Here is a 24,071-nt window from a genome sequence, read left to right on the forward strand (position 1 = left end):
AAACTCCCTATAGAAGACAGCTTGGAGAAAGCTTACCTGTAGTTATGAACACTATTTTCAAGTTAATGTAAAATCTTTAAGAGTGAAAAGTATATGTTGTGTTGCTTTGGAGTTTGTTGTTTTGTTTTTAGATCCCCAAATACACAATCTGGCATAGAACAATCAATAAACATATGTTGAATTAGCAATACTGAACTGTATTACGTACACTTGAAGCTTTCCTGATAATTTTATATAAGTATCTCCAAAAGAAAGATTCACCTTTGAATTTGTTTAACAATGAATACTAGTTGGGGGGGGAAAAAAAGGCTCATGATTTCGGAGAAAATTTCTTGAAGGGATGAACGTATTCCTTTTGATTAAAGGTAAACATTGATGGATTATCTTTTGTGTTGTAATTATTTCTTACATTTACCTGGCTCTATTTAGTTTTCATGATTTAATATACTTGTAGTACTTAAGGACCATGCTTAAGCCATTGTTAGATAGATATTTTAAACTTGAAACTAAAAGCATGCTTTACTGACACAATTTTACAGATGAGGGAAAGGAACTAGAGAAGATAAGTTATGTGCCCACAGTTATGCAGCAAATGTGTAGAGGTATGCTTACAATATCATGATTCTTCCCTGCACCTAGAGGTATTGATGGAAAGATTCTTTGGATAACTATTATTAATTAATGATATCTTTATCAAGGTAATTTTCAAAGGACAAAGCTGTTTTATGTAGTCTTTCTATTTTTTGGAAACTACTTTGTCATTAATTCTTCTCAATCTCATCATTATTAAATACTGATAACCTGATTATTTTTACTGACTGTTCTAAACACTGAAATCGATTTGCTACATTTGTTGACATCTTTTAAATAGCTTAAGTTAGAAGTAAGTGTAACAATATAATGAAGTATTATACACTTGCCTACTTAATGTTTTATTTTCAAATATTTCTAAAACTTATGTTAATCGGATAGCATTTTAAATTAGAAATAGCCAAGTGTGGAAGTACTTATTTGTCATTATACAATGCTAATCATATCATCGCATTGTTAGTTTTTAGAAATATCTTATAAATTTTTGAATTCTATTAAATGATTTATTTTTTCCTAGATAAGTCACCATGCAAGAGGCACTTACTTATTACACATGTTTTTCAGCATATGTTGCAAGTTTATTTTAATGCTGAAGAGGCACATTATGATCAAAGCAGAATTCTGCCCAATTTAAACTGTTCCAAGCTATTTTCATACATTCACTCATGTAATACTGTAAAATTTACATTAAAATGAACGCTCCTCTACAATTAAGTGATTCAGTCAACATTAAAAAAAGGTGCAAATGTGTGCAACATGAAAAAAAATCAACAGATGTGCGAATAATTTCTGCGTGGGGGCCAGTATCAAAAAGAACAGTAGCCAAATTAAAAAAAAAATCAACTTTTATTCTTTCCACATTCAAGAGTTTTTCTGCATTCATGTTAAAGGACATACACAAAACAATCACGAGATTTCCTCTTATGAGGATAATTGTATTAGCCAATAATAAATTGGAGTACAGAATAAATAATAAACTATAAAATTAACAAAAGTAATTAGAGATGGATATATATTTTTTGATTTTGCCTCATTCTTATACTTTTCTACTCTAATAATAATTACATTCCAAGGGCAGTGAATTTTCACACATGCTCAGAAAAGGCTCATATGTACAAACCAGAATATTTAGCATTAAAGCATTTAAATACAATTTAGCTAGCTAGGGTACAATAACAAAAAGAAAAACTTCTGATTCTAGAGGTCACTAAATGTGCGGGCCACTGCATGAAGCTGTCCAGGTTGTACACCTTGCTTCTCTATGGCCACCATTCACATCTTAGTGAGGTGAATGACATCGCCTCAAATTTTACAGAGTACATCCTGCGCAAGCATATACACTGGGGCCCTGGAAAATATCATTAGGCTGTGGAAAATGTGAAGAGGTTTACTTAGATGGGATAAATGAGGTCAACCTGCTTTATAAAGCATCGTCTCTGTTTCCATGAGGTATATTGTGGTGACTAGGGAAAGAATGTGTTCATTATTTATATACTTCAGTAGGTGTGGTCCAAAGAAAAATGTAGTGTGCCAATTGACAATCTGAAATATTTAGACGATCTGAAGCTTCTGGCCAAATAAATAACAGCCATAAAAAGGACTTAAGTGTCATTCCTATTCTCTCCTCTCCCAGGGAACTACAGGACATTTATTTCCCCTGTCATTTTAAAGGAGCTTCCCAGTGACATATATTTGAGAAAATATAAAACTGGAAATGGCACTCAATAACAAGCATATTCCTAAATAGAAAGAAAATGAGTTGATGTAATTATACTTAAAATATCATCCATTAATGTGTTTTCAACTAATTAACATTTATAAGTCATTGATATACATTATATTAAATCACATACATTAAAAATGAAGACAGTATTTTTGTCTACGAAATTCACCAGGCTCTGCTATAGTAGATGAAATTATAACACATGAAAACTTGTATACTGGGGTCTAATATGTGCATCCATGTTCAACTCTGACATGACCCAAAGCTTCAGCTTTTCTGATATATTGCAGCTCTCCTGTATATTTCTATAAGTAGTCTTGGTAAACTGAACCTTCTGTGTATATATGTGTTCTTCTAGATAAATATAAGGATATGATTAGCTTGAGATGTCTGGTTAAGTCACTGACCATACTGTATTACATGAGACTGCCTCTCCACATACATTTTAAATTGGGAAATATAAAACTGCTAAGAAAACACACAGTTTATGATTTGATGAGGAGTTAGTACGACCTAAGTTGTCTCATAAAAATCTTCTTTGGCTCTTTGCTCATAAGAACTAAAAGGTTCAATTTCTTAGTTAACTGGTTAAAAAGAAATTTAGAGTGTTTTGGAACATTATGAAAAAGCCAAGACTCCTATTATAATAACAGAACAGCAATTATTTTCCATACAAAAGATATCAGAAGCAGGGTCATGGCGATGGGAGGGAAATGTAGGTTCAGGTGGGTTAATTCAAGGAGAAAAATAATGTGTTACTATGAATTGTTTCTGTTCTTTATCTCTAGTAGATATTGTCATGTAATTCTTTGAAATAAGGCAATGTGCGTTTACTTGGAGAAATTTTAAGCATCTGAATAAGGGGTGTGTGTGTGTGTGTGTGTGTGTGTCTATGTGTGTGTGTGTGTGTGTGTGTGCGCACGCATACACGTACACACGCGCCCACAACATTCGGTGTTCAACAAAAACATAATTTTTATTTCCTGTTAACCTATTTAATTTGCCTCCTTGTTCTCATTACTTTATCCTATCAGCAAATTAGATCTCATCTATTTTAAAGGCTAATTTCCTCTCTAAAGATTGTATAATAGCCAGGAACATTTGAAAACAGCTTCTCACTTGTACAGTGCAATTGCCACTGTTATTCATATTATATAAGCTTGCATTTCGATGCCATGCACATGTGGTACTGAGGAAACTTGCTGAGACTTGTCCTGGGGCTGCCTCCCAGCTCTTCCATCAGAGATAGAAGATGCTTTCACAGTGCTTCCATTTGTGAATCTTACCACCTCCTCAGAAATCTTCCAGGGAGATGCATGGTTCTAAATGGTTCTTGGGACCCACTCACAGTAGTTCTTTCCCTGCCTGGCCCAACAGAAACTCTTCTTTCTCTGTCCTTATCCCTAAATTTTTTTCTTTCTTTGGAACATCTCACATAATCTCTTCAGAGAGCAAAAGTCACAAATTCTTGGCCAGAACATTGAATCTAGTCCACAGAATTGTTTGACTCATACCATACTGTGTTATAAAATTTTTAATTGTTGCTAACTTTGTTTAATCTGTCAGTTTTTAAAACTACTTTATTAAGGCATAAGTGACATACATAAAGTTGTACATATTTAATGTATAGAATTTGATGAATTTGAAGGTAAATATACAACTGTGGAACCATCACTATAATCAATGTGATAAAAGTATCCATCATCTCCAAGTTTCTTGCTCTCTTTGTGATAAGACACTTAGCATAAGATTTACTCTCTTGTCAAAGTTTTAAGTGTACTGTACAGTGTTGTTCACTATCGGCTCTATAACGTTCACTAGGTCTCTAGTATTTATTTCTGGTATAATTGAAACTGTGCACCCTTTGACTAACACTTCCCGGTTTCACCCTCTCCCATCACTCGTAACCACCATTTTATTCTTTATTTCTATGAGTTTGACTATTTTAGATTCCTCATATACATAGGATCATACGGTATTGGTTCTTCAATGCCTGGCTAATTTCACTTAGTATAAATGCCCTCCAAGTTCATCATGTTGTCATAAATGAAAGTATTTCCTTCTTTTTAAAGGCTGAATAATATTCTATTGTATGTATATACAACGCAGCCTTTACCCATTTTTCCATCATTAGACATTTAGGTTGCTTCCATGTCTTGGCTATTGTAAATAATGCTGCAATAAACATGGGGACACAGATATCTCTTTAACATCCTGATCTCGATTCCATTGGACATATACCCAGAAGTGGGATTGCTGGATCATATGGTAATTTTATTTTTAATTTTTTGAAGAACCTCTGTACTGTTTCCATAGTGGCTGTACCGATTTGCAGTCCGCAAATAGTGTATGAGGACTCCCTTTTCTCTATATCCTTGCCAACAATTATTATTATTTTTCTAATATAATAGTCATCCTAATAGGTGTGAGGTGATATCTCTCTGGGGTTTTAACTTGCATTTCCTTGATGATTGGAGATGTTGAGCATATTTTTTTGTTGTCATTGTTATTATGGCTACAGCACCCAGTCTTCCTAGGAGGTCTCCCATCCAAGTATTAACCAGGCACGAACCTGCTTAGATTCCGAGATCAGAAGGGATCAGGCGTGTTTAGGATGGCATGGCCGTAGACTGAACATCTTTTCATATGTCTATCAGTCATTGCATGTCTTCTTTGGAGAAATGTCTGTTTGAGTCCTTTGCCCATTTTTTAATCAGGTCATTTTGTTTGTTTGTTTTTGTTAATGATTTGTAGGAGTTCTTTATATATTTTATATATTAACTCTTTATCAGATATATAGTTTACAAAAATTTTTCCCATTCCAGTTAACATTTTAAAAAATAAGTAAATCCCACAGAAACATGCAATTCTGAGACCGTTGAAAGTTAGGAAGATCTGTTAACATTGAGCCAACTTACCTTTTTTCAAATCGCATCTTTAGAAGAAGGCATTCCTTTTCCAATTCAACCAAGTCCCTGCCTAAAGTGCTTCACTTCCAGCTCTACCAGGCATTTATGATTTTGTCTTCTTAGCTTAGACTACTAACTGAAAAAAATCCGAGGGCCAGAATGTGGAAGAGCCTTACTACATCTATAAAACTTGGAATGGCAGAATACAGGCAGACAAGTCAAATAATATAATGTATGTATTCATATTAGGGAGATGCAGACAGATGGACATATAGTTAATTGTGAGCAAGGAAAACTACAGGCTTTGAATAAGATTATTTTTTGATTTACAACACTAACTGGGTGATAATTTAATAATGCATATGTTCAAAAGAAAAATTTGTGTGATAACTACAAGCTGTCAATTTCTTAAGAAGCCAGCATTACTGAGATGGATTAGAAAGACATGTGTCCTCACAGAGATTCCATTCTAATAAAGAGAGGAGATGGTGTGTGGAATCCTCATAAACAAATGATTCATTAAAGCAACAATTACAAAAAGTGATAGGGGTTATAAGTTCAAGGTACTAGGTCATTTGTAGGAAGGTAAGTTAATAAATCTACAGGAAAATTTCTCATAGGAAGTCATGTGTCAGCAACAACCTGAAGGATATGAGTCCCAGCCAGGTGAAGAGGTAGCTAATGCTGGTTTCAGGAAGAGGAATGGTATGTACAAAGGCAAAATGAAAGGTTAGATAAATCCTAATGCTTAAAATGACTTAGAAACTGTTCAATATGGCTGTGGCATAGAATTTCAAGGGATATAAGGAAAAGGCAAATTAGGTTCAAAAAAGTAACCAAGTACATGGAGACATGATTTTATAAACTATGTTAAAGAGTTTGGAGTTACATAAAGGGTTGTTGGCCCCCCACTGAAATATTTTATTGTGGACAAAATAATCATTTTTGTGTGTGTGTTGAGAAATCACATGGCTCCTATGAAATCTAGTTTCTTTATCTGTAAAGTGGAAATAATGTCATATATCCTACTTGCCTCTTGAATTAGTATGAAGATCAAATAATATAATATATGCTAAAGTTAAGCAAATTCTAAAATACAAGTAGACCTTAGATGGGAAAATTCATTTAATGCTTCAACTATTTTTCTAGGTAAATGAACAGGATCTCTGATAGGTAACTAAATTTTTTTATGTAAGACAATAGTAATAAAGTACAATATATATCAGTTACTAGCACATATTCAATTAAGAGAAAGATGTGATACAGAAAACAAGTATTAGGGTAGGAAAATGTGATGGAAGCTATAGTTGTTAAAAATAACTTTCAGTTAACCTTTTCTCTCATTATATTGTTTCTCCTATTGGGTGTTAAAGATATTTGTCATGTTTTCTTTTCAAGCAACCATCCTATGTTTCAGGAATATAAATTTTATCTTCAGCAGAAGGCAGAAGCTCATTCCCCCTGCCTCCTTCAGGGTCAGCATGTGATCTATCAGAGTGTGATCCATCAGTATGTGATCCATCAGCATATGAACCGACAGCATGTGATCTATAGGAGAGTAATCCACCAGCATGTGACTAGGCTTTGCCACTTACATGCTCCAATGTGTTAGTTTGGAAAGAAATGGCTGAAGACAGAGGTGCCAGGCAGAAATGATTCTTGCCAGGATGGTGTGTTAACAACCTGTTCTTAAAGAAGCAGTGTCAGATGTCCTAGGGGTAACATTCCGTGTCCAGCACCTCTATGGTAAGGTGGTGTACCCATGAACAGCAGTGGTAGTAAAGTTCCCTGTGGAAAGTCAGGTGATTCACTTTATATGCGGTTCCTGCATGCATGGCTTTTAAGCTTGATTCCCTGTCCTTTAGAGAGGCTCAGGGCTACTGATGTCATTAAATTACTTTTTCTTACACAAGTAAGAGTGGATTTCATTGTTTGCAACTAACATAGCTGATAAATGTGTTGAAATAAAACTATGATTTTTATCTTGAGGTACCTACCTTTTTAGTTTTATTCCTTTATTGTACTTGGTAAGTAGGACATGAAAACAGTGAGGGTGAGAGTGTAAATGTAGAAAAAAGAGGAGAAAGTTATGGATTTCCATACCATATCCTCAAAGTAAAGTAAAAGAAAATTTTAAAAATTAACAACCTCGAAACTTAAATATGAATTATCAGCACATTTTCTTGTGCAATCCTTAAATACTTCTACAGAAATTTGTTTGTAAAGCTTTATTCTATGATCTCAGTAAAGTTTTATAGTGATTAACAATGTACATTTTATAATAGGAAGTCTGGGTCCACATTATTGCTCCTTAAGTTATTAATTAATTACTTCTTAAAAAATATTTAATCTTTGCATGCACCATATCCTTTGTCTGTAAAACAAAATACAAATGCCCGGTGAGAGAATATTTTCAACACACTTAGCATGATGCTTTGCACAGGACAGACACTCAAGAGTCGCCGTTAATATCATAAAGAATAAAAACACTTTGTTGAACTAGAAAAGTATTTCAAGGATAAGAAATGAAGCAGTGGGTACTAGTACTCTGGATTCTTGAGCTATGATGGGAGTATGGTATTAGAAAGCCTTAAAAATTCAAAGAGAACAAAGAGTAGTCTAGGATAAAGAAGTATATTTTATTTTAATCCTCACATTTGAAATAGGAGGCAGGAAGGGTTAATGAAGGTTCAAGTTCTACTTCAAACAGTCCCCGTCTATTTTACTAGATGCCAGGGATGGCCAGACAGCCCTAACTCCTCCCTCTTTATATATATTCTCCTTTCCTCTTTCTTCTAAGTTATAGATTGGTGTTTCTTTGTGCTTGTGTATACACATATGGTAGTATTTATGTGTTGAACAAAAGAATTCAAAATGAAAATAGTTGCAATAAGTCTATAATATTTAAGGAAGCTAACTTTTATTGATTCCTTTCTTCGTTTTTCTACATCCTAGATTATGTCTTTAATTTTGGAATATAGGAGCACACACTAGGTAGCCTCTGCAGCTGCTTTATTCTCTAACTATTCACTGAATACACTGCTAGGGTTTGTTCAGTCCTATCCCAGTGCTCTAAGAGTTGTCGAAATAAACAAAAGGACGTTCACAGCCTCCTGGATATGGCTAATTTCTATTTTTTCATTTATTCTTTTTGCTTCTTCTTTTTGGATTCTCTTTTTTCCACTCCATCCCTTAATTAGCTGGCTTCTGGGTAGCCTCTACTTCTACATAATGAATTACTAAATGACTAGAGTAATATTGATATAATGGCATATATTATTTCTTTTTTCTCTGTGGGATGCATGTACAAGTCTTAAACAGAATATAATTGTGGCTATATGCAGAGTGATAAATAAGCAGGACACGAATATAAACCTGGGAAACTATTGCTACTGGTGAAAAAAAAAAAACTTTAAAAACCATCATCACGCATCAATTTTTAAAATGTAGCTCATGTTTAAACATTTATTTATTTCAAATGAATAATGAAAGGCAGTTCTATCTCCCCCAAACCAAAATTAAGTAGCACTGAAATTCCTTTTCATAAAAAAATATATTTCAAAATTAGGTATTTGGAAAGATACAGACATGGCTCGCAACTATAAAAACGAGATCAAAACATTTTGATGCCCTTTTTCCACTTCAGTAGGACATCAACTACACAAGACTTCTCTCTAGAGTAATAATTTTGCCTCCCTCCAAAGGTATTTTTTTTTATCCCATATTCAGAAGGTCATATCAAGTCTTTAGCTGCACAGAGCTCCACTCCTATTAATTTAAAATAGGGGCTTCAGGGGTTCACACACAGAAAAATCTGCTCCTTAAGATGTAAGTGCTACTAAAATCCCACTCGAAGGAAAAAAATATATATGTAGCTTTGAGACAAATTATTTACATAGTCAATCTTCACTAATAAGAAAAAGAAAAGCTTAGAACAGAAGTTAATAAAATATATTTTGCTTAAACATGATTCAGGTTACCTTCCTGTTTTAGCAATAGATTTTTTTTAAAAAAATCTGGTATTGTTATTTTTATCATCATCATCATCATCATCATCATCGTCGTCGTCATCTTGTTAAGCTATCTAGCAGACATAAAAGGTTATTCGCCCGTGGCTGTCTCATTTTTAGGAGACTATTGAGCATTCATGGAAAAGAATGAAAGAAATCTGAGTGAAGATGCAGGTGCACTAATAAATGGGTGGTCTTTGGATTACAGTATTTATGTGTACTATGGCAAAGCTGAACAGAAACCTAAATGTTATACATACAAAGTGGTACAACAAGAACATCTGTGTTGGGGGGATTGAACTGGCATGGCTAACACCTCCAGTGCCAGGTGCAAAGGAAATTTCAATACAGCTTGAGTAATCTTGACTGCCATCATCTGCCTGCATCAGATTATCCCCTATGTTCCTAGGCCACCACTATCCATTAGAGTATTTCTATGATACATCTGGTGGTGCAATGGCCAAGCAAGAAGTAGCGATGCCTCTATTACGAGGGGCAAATGCCTGTCTCTTTTACTCAACAAAAAGGCAAATAGGAATTCTTTTCAGGCCGAAGGGCAGCCAGCCAATTCTATGAGACTGATTAGCAGATAGTACTCCAGAAAGATGTCTGCTTTGTTTTTTCAGATTAGTTAGATACATATTCAAGTGCATAATCTGGAGAAGGTTAACTCTTGAGTTTAAAATTCTGTCTCTAAATATTGTCAGCAGGAAAAGAACAGAGTTTTAACATGTCGCAAGAATCACAATAAAGTTTTAATATGACTTGGATCAATTCAAAATGTCAACATATATCTGATTTTCAGATAAACCAGTGTGGTAGAATGAGGCTGGTAGAGATCATCCATCAGGTAGTTTCCATAATATGAAGCTTCAAAAAATCAACAACTCGTTCTACACAAAGATTATACACCCTTCTTCAAATCTCCAAATCCCCTGTGCCCTCAAGAAATGGCAGTGCCACTAGCTGCAGAGAAACTTGAAGTCACCAGATGGGTACTACTTCAACATTCCACCATCTTGGAGCCTAGACAAATAAGCACCCACATTTTGCCCTTTGCTTCTGCTTCCTGTTATAATAGATTTGTAGGCTCTTTATAAAGCTAGAACATCTCCTTCTGCTGTATAGCCTCATGTTTTCTTGATTTTTCACATACTCTCCTCCCTCTCCATTGGACCCTTGCCATCCGAATCTTAACCTGTTCAGGATTCTCTCCTTTGAACTTTTATAAGTGCTCTGTTCACCTGCAATGATTACTTTCATGATTGCTCACTTCCTAACCAACCACCTTTACAAGTTTCTTACTTTGTTCCCCTCCTACCTACTTCTCAAACCATTGAAATCTGACTTCTCTCCTTAACATTTCCTTCAAATTCATCATCTTAATTTTATAAGTCATGTCCTTTCATGCAGCTATAATCATCATTCTTATATTTCTGTAGCATGTGACATATGTGACCACCACTTCTATGGGTAGTATCTTTCTTTAGCTTTTGCTTTGTGACACTCTCATTTTCTTCCTCCTATATTTCTGGCCACTTATTCCTAGTTTCCTTTTCTCTCCCTTTTCCCTCTAACAATTAAAGAATGTAATTCTGTAGGGCTTTGTCTGGGTCCTTTTTTCTGTTATACCCTTTCATTGCCAACATGGCTTTAGTTACCACCATTTCACAGCTGAACAACAGATTTTAACCTTGTCTTTTAAGATTCAGGCCTGAACAACTGTTCATCCAACATCTGCATTTGAATGACTCATAAGTACTTCAAACCTAACACTTCTGAAGTTAATTCATTATTCTCCTTCCTTCTGCCCCCTACCCCACTCCAAATACCTATCCCTTTTCTAAAGTTCTCAATCCCTCCAAATGTCACTACCAGCCTCCTAATTGATTAAGTCAGATAATATGTCATCTTTGACATCTGTCTTTCTCCTTTCCCAAATCTATCAAATACCAAGACTTGCCAATCTACTTTTAAAAATTAAAGAAGTCAAACATGAATATGAATTTTATAAAATATGGCAAAGATGCCCTTTCACTTCACTATCAATCCTTATCCATCTTTTTCTTTCTCTATTCAAAGGTAAAATTAATTACAAGTCTGGTGTATATTCATCTAATGTTTTTGCCTAGTCTTATATGTACTAATATGTGTACTAATTCTATTTCAAATCTATGGATGTCTGTCAATTTTTACCAAAAAAAGTGGTAACATACTCTGTAATTTGGTTTGTTCATACAAGAACATATCATGAAGAACTATTTTTGTATACAGTTGACCCTTGAATAATATGGTATTGAACCGCACATGTTTACATACAGTATTTTTCTTTTCATTTTTTCTCAATTCTTTAACTATCTGTACTGTTTTCCATCTCTGGTTGGGATTCTAAATGCAAAAAGCTAACTGTATTCATTGATCTATACAATTTTATATGGGACACTTGAGTTTCCATGAATTTTGGTATTCAAGGAGGGTTCTGAAACCAATTCCCTCTGAATATTGAGGATAGCTAAGTTTTTGGGGAGTCGAAAGTTACATGCTCCATGTCAAAGGTCAACTGTATATAGATTTGTCCCATTTTAATTAATGCGCACAATACCACAGTCTAAATATCCCGCTGTTAGACTGTTTTCTATTTGAAGCTAGGCTTCTTTTTTATATTACAATGCTGTAATGAGTATCCTTATACAAGCATACCTCAGAGATATCATGGGTTCGGTTCCAGACCACTTCAATAAAGCAAGTAGTGCAATGAAGCCAGTAGTAATCTTTTTGTTGGTGGAGAGTCTTGCCTTCAGTTTGTAAAAAAAAATGCAACATCTGTGAAGTGCAATAAAGTGAAGTGCACTGAAACGAGGTATGCCTGTACACGGCTCCTTACATAAGTGTTTCTCAAGGTTGAGAAAAATAATTTTAGAAGATACTGCCAGATTATACTCACGAGTAGTGTTGAGAGACAATTCTCCATGGATTTTTTACATTTCTGTATGTCTGGCAAGTAAGGTTTTGGCTGTCCTTGTTCTGCACTATCATTTCAATGATGCATAGTGAATAGTCTTGGAAGAGGTGTCTTCCTCCAGAGCAAAAGGAAGACATACTTACTATACAGTACAATAATGTTCCCCTAAACTCAGAGTTTTTCTCCTATAATACAACAACCCATTGCATGGGTAGAGGTTACCTGACCCTCTTTGTGTTGTCCCGTGGGAATCAGGACTTGGAGAACCAGTGCAAAAAGGCTGATTTTCTGGTCACTGTTATTGTATTGAGTAATAAACTATACATGATCTCTAACCAGGATTCTTATGCCTCCTGCCAGAGCATTCATGAAAGTATGGCAATAGTCATACAGTTTATATTCTCACCATTAGTGTATGGAAGATATAATCTCCCCTACATTATAGCCAATGATCAACAACAACTTTTCTTTTGTTTCTAATTAAAATAAGAGAAAAATTATATCTTATTGTTTTAGTTTGCATTTCCCTGGTTATTAGTACAGTCAGGTTGCACACATTTCTTTCTCCTTGTCCTTCTCCATTTGCTCCTTCCTCATACCTTTTTTTTTTTTATCTCTGATATTACCATCTGAGTCCAACACAACTTTAGCTTCCTAACTAGTCACCCCCCATTTACTCCATCTCTATCAAATGCAGATCTGATCACATATATTCCTTGTTTAAAAACACTTAGTCTTTCTGATTATCTTTAGGATAAAACTCCAAATCCTTGACAGAACTTACACAATCCCATATTATCTTTTTCCTGCTCTCATCTCTATCTCTATCTGTTGCCATTCTCACCTTCGTTTTCTACAGTAAACAGAGCTGTTCACTTTCTTGAATATGTCATGCTTTTGTTTTGGGGGTGTTCATTCATTTATGAAATTGAATTCCATGCACTACTTCAAAATTTCAAATTCATGTTTTCAAATAAATTTATTACTATTTCATGTCTTGGAAGTAAATTTTGAAAAAAATCCATGTGTTTTGTCTGTGCACTGTGGCACAAATAAAAGTAAAGGAAAAATATAGAAATGTCATATGGCATTTATTTCTGAGTAATGGGAGAGCTACATATTTTTCATTACAGTTACTTTAATTTTCCACATTCTTCCTTTTCCCGAAAGAAACATTGTACTCTATTAGCTAGAAAATTTATTTCTAAAAATATTGTCCTTTTGTCTCTATTCTGATTTTTTCTTTCAAATAATTATAACAAAACGAATATTAAAGTTTCAAATGTAGTGCCCGATTCTACCTACAGGAAGGTAGTACAATTTTGAAAACACCAAGAGAAGCTTAAGTGCATTAATTCCTTCTCTGACCTCACCTAAACTAACTTCAGATGAGTAAGAGCTAAGAAAATATGGCATGAGTTGAGAGGAAATTTTGTTGAACGTTTCACAGATTTTAGAGTCACACAGTACTGTCTTGGCTTCCATTTACATCTCCCTCCCTCTTGCAATCCTCTGATCCTCCTCCCACTCAACATTTAATAAGCACTATCTGCATGCCAGGATGCTGCTAAGGGAGTCAAAGGAGTTCAAAGAGAAATAGAGTTTATCTACAAAGACCTACCCTCATCATAGTGGCGGATGATAAGACAAAAACATGAAGGCAATGATTATAACTGGAGGTAGCATTTGAGTGATGTTTTGAGGAAAACGTTAACATGTGCTTGATGGCTGAGGAATGCAGTGAGATTTTCATGCAGGGAAAACAAGAATATTGCAAGTTAGGACAAATATAAACCATTCTATAAGAGAGAACATTGCAGTATAGTTAAACATGCGTGACAAGATAACCACCTTGACGGATCTAGGGGAAAAATTAGTTTTAGGGACACATTTCTCTCAAAGGTAAAATATAAATAATATATTAAAAGCACATCACAAAGTGTAGGATCCCATAGTAAGCATATTAGTCATTCACCCTCTTCCATCTCTTATATGCGCATTCCCTTTATTTCAAATTTTATATGCATGCAGATGAGCCCAGAAAAATTATGATGGTGATAATTAAAATAATAATTAGCACTAAAATTTTGATAATTTAATAAGTACAGTTAGTCTACAACTGTTTTATATATTTTATCTCATTTAATCCTCAAATAAGCTCATAAAGTGAGTAATAGTATTAATTATGTTTTATAGATGAAGAAACTGAGATACCGAGTAAACTAAATGGCCTAATTAATTAACAGTGAAGCTAGGATTTGCGAGGAAGCATTATGATTTTGTATTTGAACTCTTACCTAATATGTTTACTATTAATGTTACTTCTCCATGCACTGAAATCACATACATGTATGTGGAAACAAAATGACTTGAAAGGCATGTACTTTAATCACCAAAGTCAAACATTTTAAAACATATCTATTTATTCAATGTTAATCTTGTTTCCCTCTATCTGTGTTCCACTGTATCCATATGGCCTGTATAGTATTTCTTTAAGCAGATTGATTTGCAGATTCACTAACAAATAGTTATCAAGTTCTTACTATGTGCTGAGCCTTATGCCAAGACTTTAAAACTGTTGAAAGAAAGTTGATACCCTTCTTGCTTTCCAGGAGTTTACTGTTTAAAGAGGATAACAGACTTAAAACAAAAACTAAGATATATAATTGTAAATTATAATGAATACTATGTGGGGAATAAAAAATATGCCATGATGAAAAAGAATATTAAAAGGACGTGATTTTTATTTAAAAAAAAAAAAGCTTTTTAACCTGGTCAGATGCTGGAGGTAAGTAATGTGCTTAAAAAATAAAATGACACAGGTAAAATATGGATGTTACTCGAATCTCAGCCATGCTCAAGTTGTTTTTTTTTTTTTTGACTTCTCAAGGTCATACTAGCGTATCATTCTATCATGAGTAGTAAATTTGATTTAAAATATTACAAACCCTATACATAGTGAAAAAAGGTCATGACCCTTGACAGCAAGTTACACTCCTCCCGAAGTAGCTGATTCTCTACCATTCTTTTTTATTTCCCCACTTTCCTTTTCTTCCTTTCATCTACTGAGGTCTAGGTGGTGAAAACTCCATTGCATATAACCCTATGGTCCTGCCCCTAATGTTGTAATATAAGTCCCTTTGTAAACGAGCCCTTCTCAGATTATCCTGAGTGTTTAATGTGTTTCTTATTAGGACTCTTACTTAAATGTTGAATTTAATTTGGGTTTGAAATAAACTAAGTTTTATGTGGTAGGGTAGATTCATATAAACACACAGATATACCTTACCAGACAAAGCTTTGTGTTCTTAAGACTGCAGTCTTCAAAAATAATTTGAGTGAAAAGAGTAATCATCTAAAAAAGAGTTATAAATCATGATCAAGATGACACTATGTGGGTCAACACTGAAACCATCTCGCAAAACCACTCAATAGTTAAATAAAAATATCACTAATAAAAAAAAAAAAAAACAGTAAAAACCACAATGGCATTTGCTCAACTTCATAGGTGAATTTGTTGGTGGTCTGAGATGTCTGCCAACAAAAGCTCTTTCTGTGCTGTGAACTGACCAAAGGCCAATGCTAATGGGAATGAAAACTCGATCTGCTTTGTAAGCAGCTCTTACCCATAATGAGTAAGAGATGGTTCGAATGAAGATAAGAGAAAGCCGATCATACTTTTTTCCATTTATGGACTTTCTAGACTAAAAAATTATGTTATAACCTTTGAGGGAGAAGCTGAGCCACCATTTCTGGGACAACAATTTTAAAGCGTTGTCCATTTAAAATGTACAATTCAGAGTTTTTCAGTATATTCATAATCTCTTCATTATCACAGTAAATTTTAGAATATTTTTCATTCCCTCTAAAAGATACCCTATATATACTTTAGATATTATCCCTTATTATCTAATCCCCTAGTCCTACTATCTGTCAATCTGTCATTCTTCCCATCCTACTATCTCCCCAGCAACTACTAATCAATCTACTTTTCATACCTATAAATTTACCTATTCTAGATATTTCATATAAATAGAATCATATAATATATGGTCTTTTATGACTTGCTTCTTTCACTTAGTATATTACTTTTAAGCTTTATCTATGTTTTGGCATGTTCATAATATTTCATTTTTTATGGCTTAATAGCATTCCATTGTATAAATACACTATATTTTGGTTATCTATTCCCCTATTTATATAAATTTTGAGTAAAAACTTTTGGTTATTATAGACATGAATATACAAGTCTTTGTGTGAACATATGCTTTCATTTTTCTTAGGCATTTACCTAGGAGTGAAATTTCTGGGTCATATGCAAACTCTATGTTTAATTATTTGAGGAATCACCAGACTATTTTCTGAAGCGGCAGCATCATTTTATAGTCCAATCAGAAAGGTGTAAGGGTTATGATTTCTCCACATCCTCATCAACACTTATTATCAACTGACTTTTCGAATCTAGCTATCTGAGTGTGTATAGAGTGGTATTTCATTGTGGTTTTGATTTGCATTTCCCTGATGGGCAATGACATGAAGCACCTTTGCATGTCCTTATTGGCCATTGTAGATCCCTTTGGAAATTATCCATTCAGAATCTTTGCCCATTTTGAATTGGATTACTTATTTTTCTGTTATTGAGATGTAAATTTTTTATATGTGGTAGATACAAGCCTCTTATCAGATATATGATTCACAATTATTTTCTCTCATCTATGTGTTATCTTTTCACTTAATAGTGTCCTTTGAAGCACAAGTTTTTAATTTTGACAAAGTCCAATTTATATATAGTTTTAGAATATATAAAAAATCTAGTGCTGAATCAAGTAATCAAGATTTACTCTCTCTAATAAACCTCCACTTTAGCATCTGAGTGTTCAACTGATGGAGTAGGGAACAGTAGTTTTAGTAGATTTTTTCAAATATTTCTTGAATTACATATTATATGACCTGTGTTTACCTTTCTTAGAACCATTTCCAGAGACTTAAAATTTTTAAAGCAATTTTTACCAGTTTTACTAGTGAGTAGGGCCACAGAGCTCTGTGTGGTATCATGCTGAAAGTAAGACTTTGACTTTTTCTTTTCTTTTTTTGGCTAGGAGTAGGGGCCTGGATTTACATAATCCAGCCACATGTATTACTTGAAGGTTTGTACTCTGTTTTATAGGTTGAATGCAGATAAAGCCATAGAACCAAACAGTTTTTATATGCAGACATTAAAAAAGAAAGTAACCATTAGAACATTGTGATGAATTAGTTTGGATCAGTTTAGCTAATGATATAGACTATCATATAACCTCAAAAGAGGGATCGATATAAATCAAGACAACAATAAAAATGAGTGGATTAAATAAAAGCACAATATTTTGCTTTTTCTATAATACAATGCCTGAAATTTATTCTCTAAAGTCAGACAATTTATGCATATAAAATGTGCTATTGTTATATAAAGGGAATTTACTTGTTTTATTTTAGCAGAAAAATTCAAGTTTTTTAATTTTATAATTAGTTTCTTTAAAATAAATTATAAAATATTACTCTCTTTCATACTTAATATAATTTAAAAAAAATTTTTCCCTCTCTATGAGTCATTGATTTTATAGTTTTCAGATTAGTTACTAAATTTCAATTTGAAATATCCAAAGGTCAAGTTATTACTTGGCTACATGGTTCCAAGGATTGAGAAAATGTCTAATCAAATCATAAATAATCTTTCAGAATCCCAACACAGTGTAATAGAAATGAAGTACATAAAAATAAATTCACACGTGCTGACAAAAACATATCAAAAATTATTACAAATAGTTGAATTGTAGAGAAAAATACTATTACAAATATGTTATCCCTAGTTACTCATTTTCCTCAAATTCTTAGATTTAAAGACAGATTCCTTAATTATTTCTGACTTAACATGAAACACCATCTAGCAAGTGCATGTTAAGAGGATTATATGTATTTTTTCTTTCTGACTTTTAAGACTATTTAAAAGCATATACATTATTTATGTTTAAAATGTGAATTAGAACCAAACTGATAAAGAAAAAAAATATGATTTTAGTATCCATTTTTAAATTAAAGCAATTATACATTTAACTATTTTAATGGTCATTCTATAATTTCTCTTTTAAAGTTTAGCCTCATGACAGTTCCTTTAAAAAAAAAAAAGATTTTAAATTGAGAGTTCGTGGAGCAAATGAGAAAGGAAACATTTTTATAATTATGACATATACATATATCAAACTGAATCACATAGTTCACCAAATCTGTGTTGGCCAAATTTTCCAAATACTTAGCAAATATTTATCAATATCTGGTATAACTTGTACTACATGAAATGAATCATATGTGAAAAATATAATATGGCATTGGAATCAATGTCTATGATTATTTTTTTAGATAAGATGTTTCTGCTGTTTTTTGACATTTACATAGAATCATACATTTACATGATATCATAAACTTTAAAGATAGTAGCTAATAGGTTATGTGGTTAATAATTTTTTTTCATTTTAAAAATAAGAAAGTGGAGATCTAAAATGTTATATATCATATCTATGGGACTACAGCTATTTAGTGAGAAGTCCAGGGTTAGGCTACAGGTTGCCAAAGTCTTGGTCCATTCTACTTTGGACCCTATTGTGCTTCTTTCATAATCCTGATGAACTTTTATCCAGAAAAATCTCACTTTTGAGGGTGAAAAATCTATATAGTTAGCCCATCCAGGCACACTATGCTGGACGTTGAAACTAGACTCACACTTTGGAATGTTCCCTTTTCTTAAATTTTCACTCAAACAATCACAGTAGCTAAGTATGTGAGTTTCAAAATATGTCCCAAATATTTAAGCTACTAGAGAAATCTATGAGCAAATAGCCCAACAAAACTAGACAATGCAAATAAAAAGAATAGACATAATAAATGTAACTGAAAAGGATTCTCTAAAGTCAATTACCAGGAAATAAGAATTAACTAAATTTCCATTTTGAATATGGAACAATAAGGCTCATTGGGTTCTATCTTGATAAAATTACACAAGAAGGAAGAGAGAGAAAGGAGGAGTCATGGAAAATATGAAATAAAATAGTTTAGGTTGTTAGGCTGTGTTGCTGTTAGGTTTTTAGGTAGCGTCTGCAAAGAATATGATCAATTTATACGTATTAACAATAGTTTATGCTGAACTATCTAATGTACAAAGTGGTTTAACCACTCTTAATCTTTAGACTCGGTGAACTCAATTTCAGCATAGCAGAGAATTTCTGGCTTTTAAGACCAGGGTTTGTATGTCATTAGCCTCTATAGCTCACTAATTCTAGTGAAGACAGCATTCTTTATAATTTATTTTTATTTTGTTTTCCAACTGAGGCCTGTTTGTCGTGTAGACCACAGGACAGAAACAGCTGCAATGCACGCTATTGATTATTTCCTCAATTTGAAGGAAGTGGAATCTGACAAAATGAAGGAGAAAGACTAAGTTGTTGCTGGACATGCTCTGGCACAGAGGCCGCATCCCATTGCTCTTTGTTAATCCAGACAATGCATTTGCTCTTATTTTAATATTACAACTCACGTGTCTTATCTGTTGTGATAAGAAGTTTTACCTCATTATTGTTTTTGAAAAAACAAAGACTCTAATTTGAAAAGTCACTACATTTAATATTAGCCTGAAAACACCTAGAAGGTTATGTTGATTGCACACGTGTGTGTACACAGGCACAGAGTATAATTCTACATTGAGCGTATCATGATGATGGCTATCCAGACAGTTCTACACACAAAGCAGAGTGATTTTGCCCTAACAGTGGGTGTGAGCAAATGTGAAATCGGCAGATGATTTTGCCCCTTCTGACAATCAGAAAAATCACAAGAAAGAACAATGGATTTTCAGGGATAAATAGCACTCAACCTCTGCCATTGTATGTAATATGTTAAACATTTTTTAAAAACTTATATTCTGTTTCAAAACCCATAACTTCTGTAACCAGTGAAGAAGACTACCTGGCATCTTTTGTTCTCTCCCTCTTTGTGTGTGTGTGTGTGTGTGTGTGTTAAAATATCTTCCTACAAATGATGACAATAAATGAAAAAGAAAAGCATTTTTAATGACATGATAAATTTTGCCAAATAAATTTCATAAAGAATATGATCAGGTATTACTGAAATTATATATATATATATTTAAAATATTATAACATACATACACACATATATATTTTTTGGAATAATAAAGTTGAAAAGAAACTTAGAGATCATTTAGTCTGATCTCTATATTTTAAAAAAGAAAAAAACGAGGTATGTGTAAAAGTGTAACTTTATGCTGTATATTTCATAAAACAGGGCAGAATACATTTCATATCACCCAAAATAATTTTAATTATCTTTTATATAAAAACCAGCAAAGCTAATTATTAATTTATTAAAGATGTTCTCTGACTTTAATCATTCTACATTATTTTACTCGTATATAAAATTTTATTCATTACTGATATATACATATATAAAGTGATATATATAGATATGAATATACACAATGTGTATATCTCATTCATTTATTTTATTGTATAAAATTTACATAATAATACAGATGCTAAAAAAATTAAGCCATGAAAGAGAGATTCTTTGGGTTAATTTTCAGAGAATATTACTTTATCAATAATTACAAAATGTATCAAACTGTTATTCATTCTTGAGAAGCCTTTCTCTAAGTAAAAAGTTGTTAAATTATTTTAAAACCTCAACTGTAGTGGGGAAAATTATAATATATTTCATCTCAAGCCAAGATAACCAAATTTTCACTGTGAGAAAATAATATATGAATAATAGAAAAGTTTATATATAATAAATGATAATTCAAAAGTAAGTAAATATAGTTTGCACATAACATGCAATGTAATGATATTTTATTTTCTGGTCAAAAAAAAAAGAAAAAAAAAGAAAAAAACTTCATAGTGAGAGGTGGTTGGTGGAAGAAATATGAGAGTTCTTGGAAATTTCATTCCTGCTGTATCATTTTTTCCCACTATATTAATATATATATGTTTTGAAGCCATATGGGCTCATGCTTCTCCCATATTAAAACTAAACTTAAAGTCAGAGAAGTTGGGCAATTTTGGTTTCATATGTAAGGAGGTTGGAAGTTGCAATCTGTCCTCACAAGTAAAAAGCTGAACAGGCTGAAAAATCAAAAACTCCTCTATAAGAGGAGGTAACAGCAAACTGTGTCCTCTAAGAATGGAGAGACGGACAGTTAAATACAGGGAACCCAGGTTTACCAGGCAGAAGCTCAATTCACAAGCAAAAACTGCTGTGGGCATGCATGCTTGGGTAAGAAAATCTGACCTGTAATTTATGAATTTCTGGAGGCTCAGCGTGGATAACTCTTACAGTCAAGAATTCCAGAGTGACCCAGTTATTGAGCATCCCCACATTATTGTAAGATTTACCTCTAGGAGCTTGACCAGATTTCCACAATAAATATCAGAGAAAAATCCCTTCAGGCTTCTTTCAAGGTTTAAGAAAATATACCAGAGTATTCTGCTCTTTCAAACAAGGCTTGTCTTTGGGGGAAACTAACCACACCCTAACTCACAGTATTATTATAGTCTAACTGACTTGGGAAGAGAAATAGCCAACTCTATCCCATTCTAGCCATCCTGACTCACTTAAGGAGGGAGGAAAAAAACTGAGAAATACTTGTAGAGTTCACAGTTCAGAGGCATCAGATTACTAAAAGACTGAGACCTACTCACAGACCTAATCATAGGACTATACACTTCCTTCCCCCAACATCTCGCCACCACAGTACTAAAGGCCTATTTACAGCAATTACATTTACTTGGTACATCATGTACTACTATCAAGACAAATTTACAAGGCACAGAAAAAGGCTAAAAACAAAATTTGAAGAGATACAGCAAGCATCAGAACCAGATACAGCAGGGATGTTGAAAACAGCAGACCTGGAATTTATAACAACTATGACTAATATGCTAGTGCTCTAATGTAGACAGTCTGCAAGAATAGAGAATGTAAGCAAGAGATTAAAAAAAAAAACACTAACAAAAATGAAGAATGCCTTTCATGCATTTATTAGTAGATAAGATATGGTTGAGGAAAGAATCTCTGAACGAAAATTGAAAAACACATAACAGAATATCCAAAGTCTGTAGTAAAAGTATAAAAGGTATAACATATGTATAATGAGAATAATAGAAGAAAAAAAAAAAGGAGAGAGGAACAGAGGAATAATTGAAACAAAAATGACTGAGAATTTCCCCAAATTAATGCCAGAAATCATCTCACAGATTGAGAAAGCCCAGTGAACAAGAAGCAGAATAAATGCCAAAAAAACCCCACCACACACACACACACACACACACACACACACACACACACACACCCTATGCATAACATTTTCACATCATAGAAAATCAGACAAAGAAAAAATTCCTGAAACAAGGCAGCAAAAAAAAAAAAAAAAAAAAAACCTTACTGAGTAACAAAGATAAGAATTATATCCAACTTTTCCTCAGAAATCATGCATGCAAAAAGAGAGTAGATGAAATATTTAGTGTTGAGGGAAAAAAACAAATCACAAACCTAGAATTCTGTACCCTGCAAAATTACCATTCAAAAGTGAAGGGGAAATAAATATTTACAAGGACAATCAAAAATTGAAAGACGTTGTTGCTAATACATCTGCCTTGCATGAGATATTAAAAGAAGTTCTTTAGTGAGAAGGAAAATAATATAGGTCAGAAACTCAGATATACATAAAGATACAGCATGGGAGAAGGAATAAGTGACATTTTCTTATTCTTAATTGATCTAACAGATAAGTTTACTCAAACTAATAATAGTAACAATGTATTTGATTATGTGTGTTATGTATAAAGCATATATATATATATATATATACACACATATATATACACACACATAGTAACTCACACTACCTGTAAGTGGTATAGTAGTATCATTTAAAAGTGAACTTTTAGCAATCATTAAATACATTTATAAAGAAGTATAACTAATATGGTAAGAATGGAAAAAAATGGAATTCGATAAAATGCTCATTTAAAACCACAAACGGCAAAAAAGTGGAAAACAAAAGTAAGAAGAACATGGGTAAATAGAAAACACTAATAAATATGGTAGATTAATCCGACTATATTGATAATCAATTTAAATGCCAAGGATCTACATGTATTAATTAAAGGATAGAGATTATCAGAGTGGAACAAAACCGTGACTCAACTATATGCTGTCTACAAGAAATCTGCTTTAAATAAAAAATATTTAAAGCAAATGGAGAAAGGTATGCCATGCAAACAATAGTCAAAAAAAAAAAAAAAAAAAGCAAGAGTGCCTGTATTAATATTAGACAGTGCCAACTTCAAAGCAAGAAAGGTTTTTAGGGATAAAGAAGCACATTACATAATGATAAAGGGATCAATTCTCTAAAAAGACATAACAATTCTTAATGTGTATGTGCTGAATAAAAGAAAATCAAACTGTAATAGGCAAAAACTGATAGAACTGCAAGGAGAAATAAATAAATTCACTATCACAGATGAAGAGTTCAATACTTCTCTGAGAAGTGGACAGATCCTGCAAGCAGAAATCCGTTAAGGACACTGTTGGACTCAACAATTCCATTAATCAACTGGATATAGTTTGTATCTATAGACTACTTCATTGAACAATAACAGAATACACATTTGTCTCAAGCTCACATGAAATATTCACCAAGATAGACCTGGGCAATAAAACACTTTTTAACAATTAAATGAAAAATCGTAATCATATAATATATGCTCTCAGATCATAATGGAATCAAACTAAAAAATAAAACAGGAAGATAACTAAAAAATTCCAAA

General features: G+C 33.0%; 1 protein-coding gene and 1 pseudogene across 4 annotated transcripts in view; both read right to left on the reverse strand.

Moving 5' to 3' along the window:
* DGKB (diacylglycerol kinase beta) overlaps positions 1 to 24,071 on the reverse strand; it is a 583,166-nt gene that overhangs the window by 46,014 nt on the left and 513,081 nt on the right. The gene's annotated exons all lie outside the window — the stretch shown is intronic.
* LOC118611094 lies at positions 4,827 to 4,945 on the reverse strand (annotated as a pseudogene).

This window comes from Rousettus aegyptiacus, unplaced genomic scaffold (genome assembly GCF_014176215.1).
Source record: "Rousettus aegyptiacus isolate mRouAeg1 unplaced genomic scaffold, mRouAeg1.p scaffold_m13_p_13, whole genome shotgun sequence".
Taxonomy (NCBI): Eukaryota; Metazoa; Chordata; class Mammalia; order Chiroptera; family Pteropodidae; genus Rousettus; species Rousettus aegyptiacus.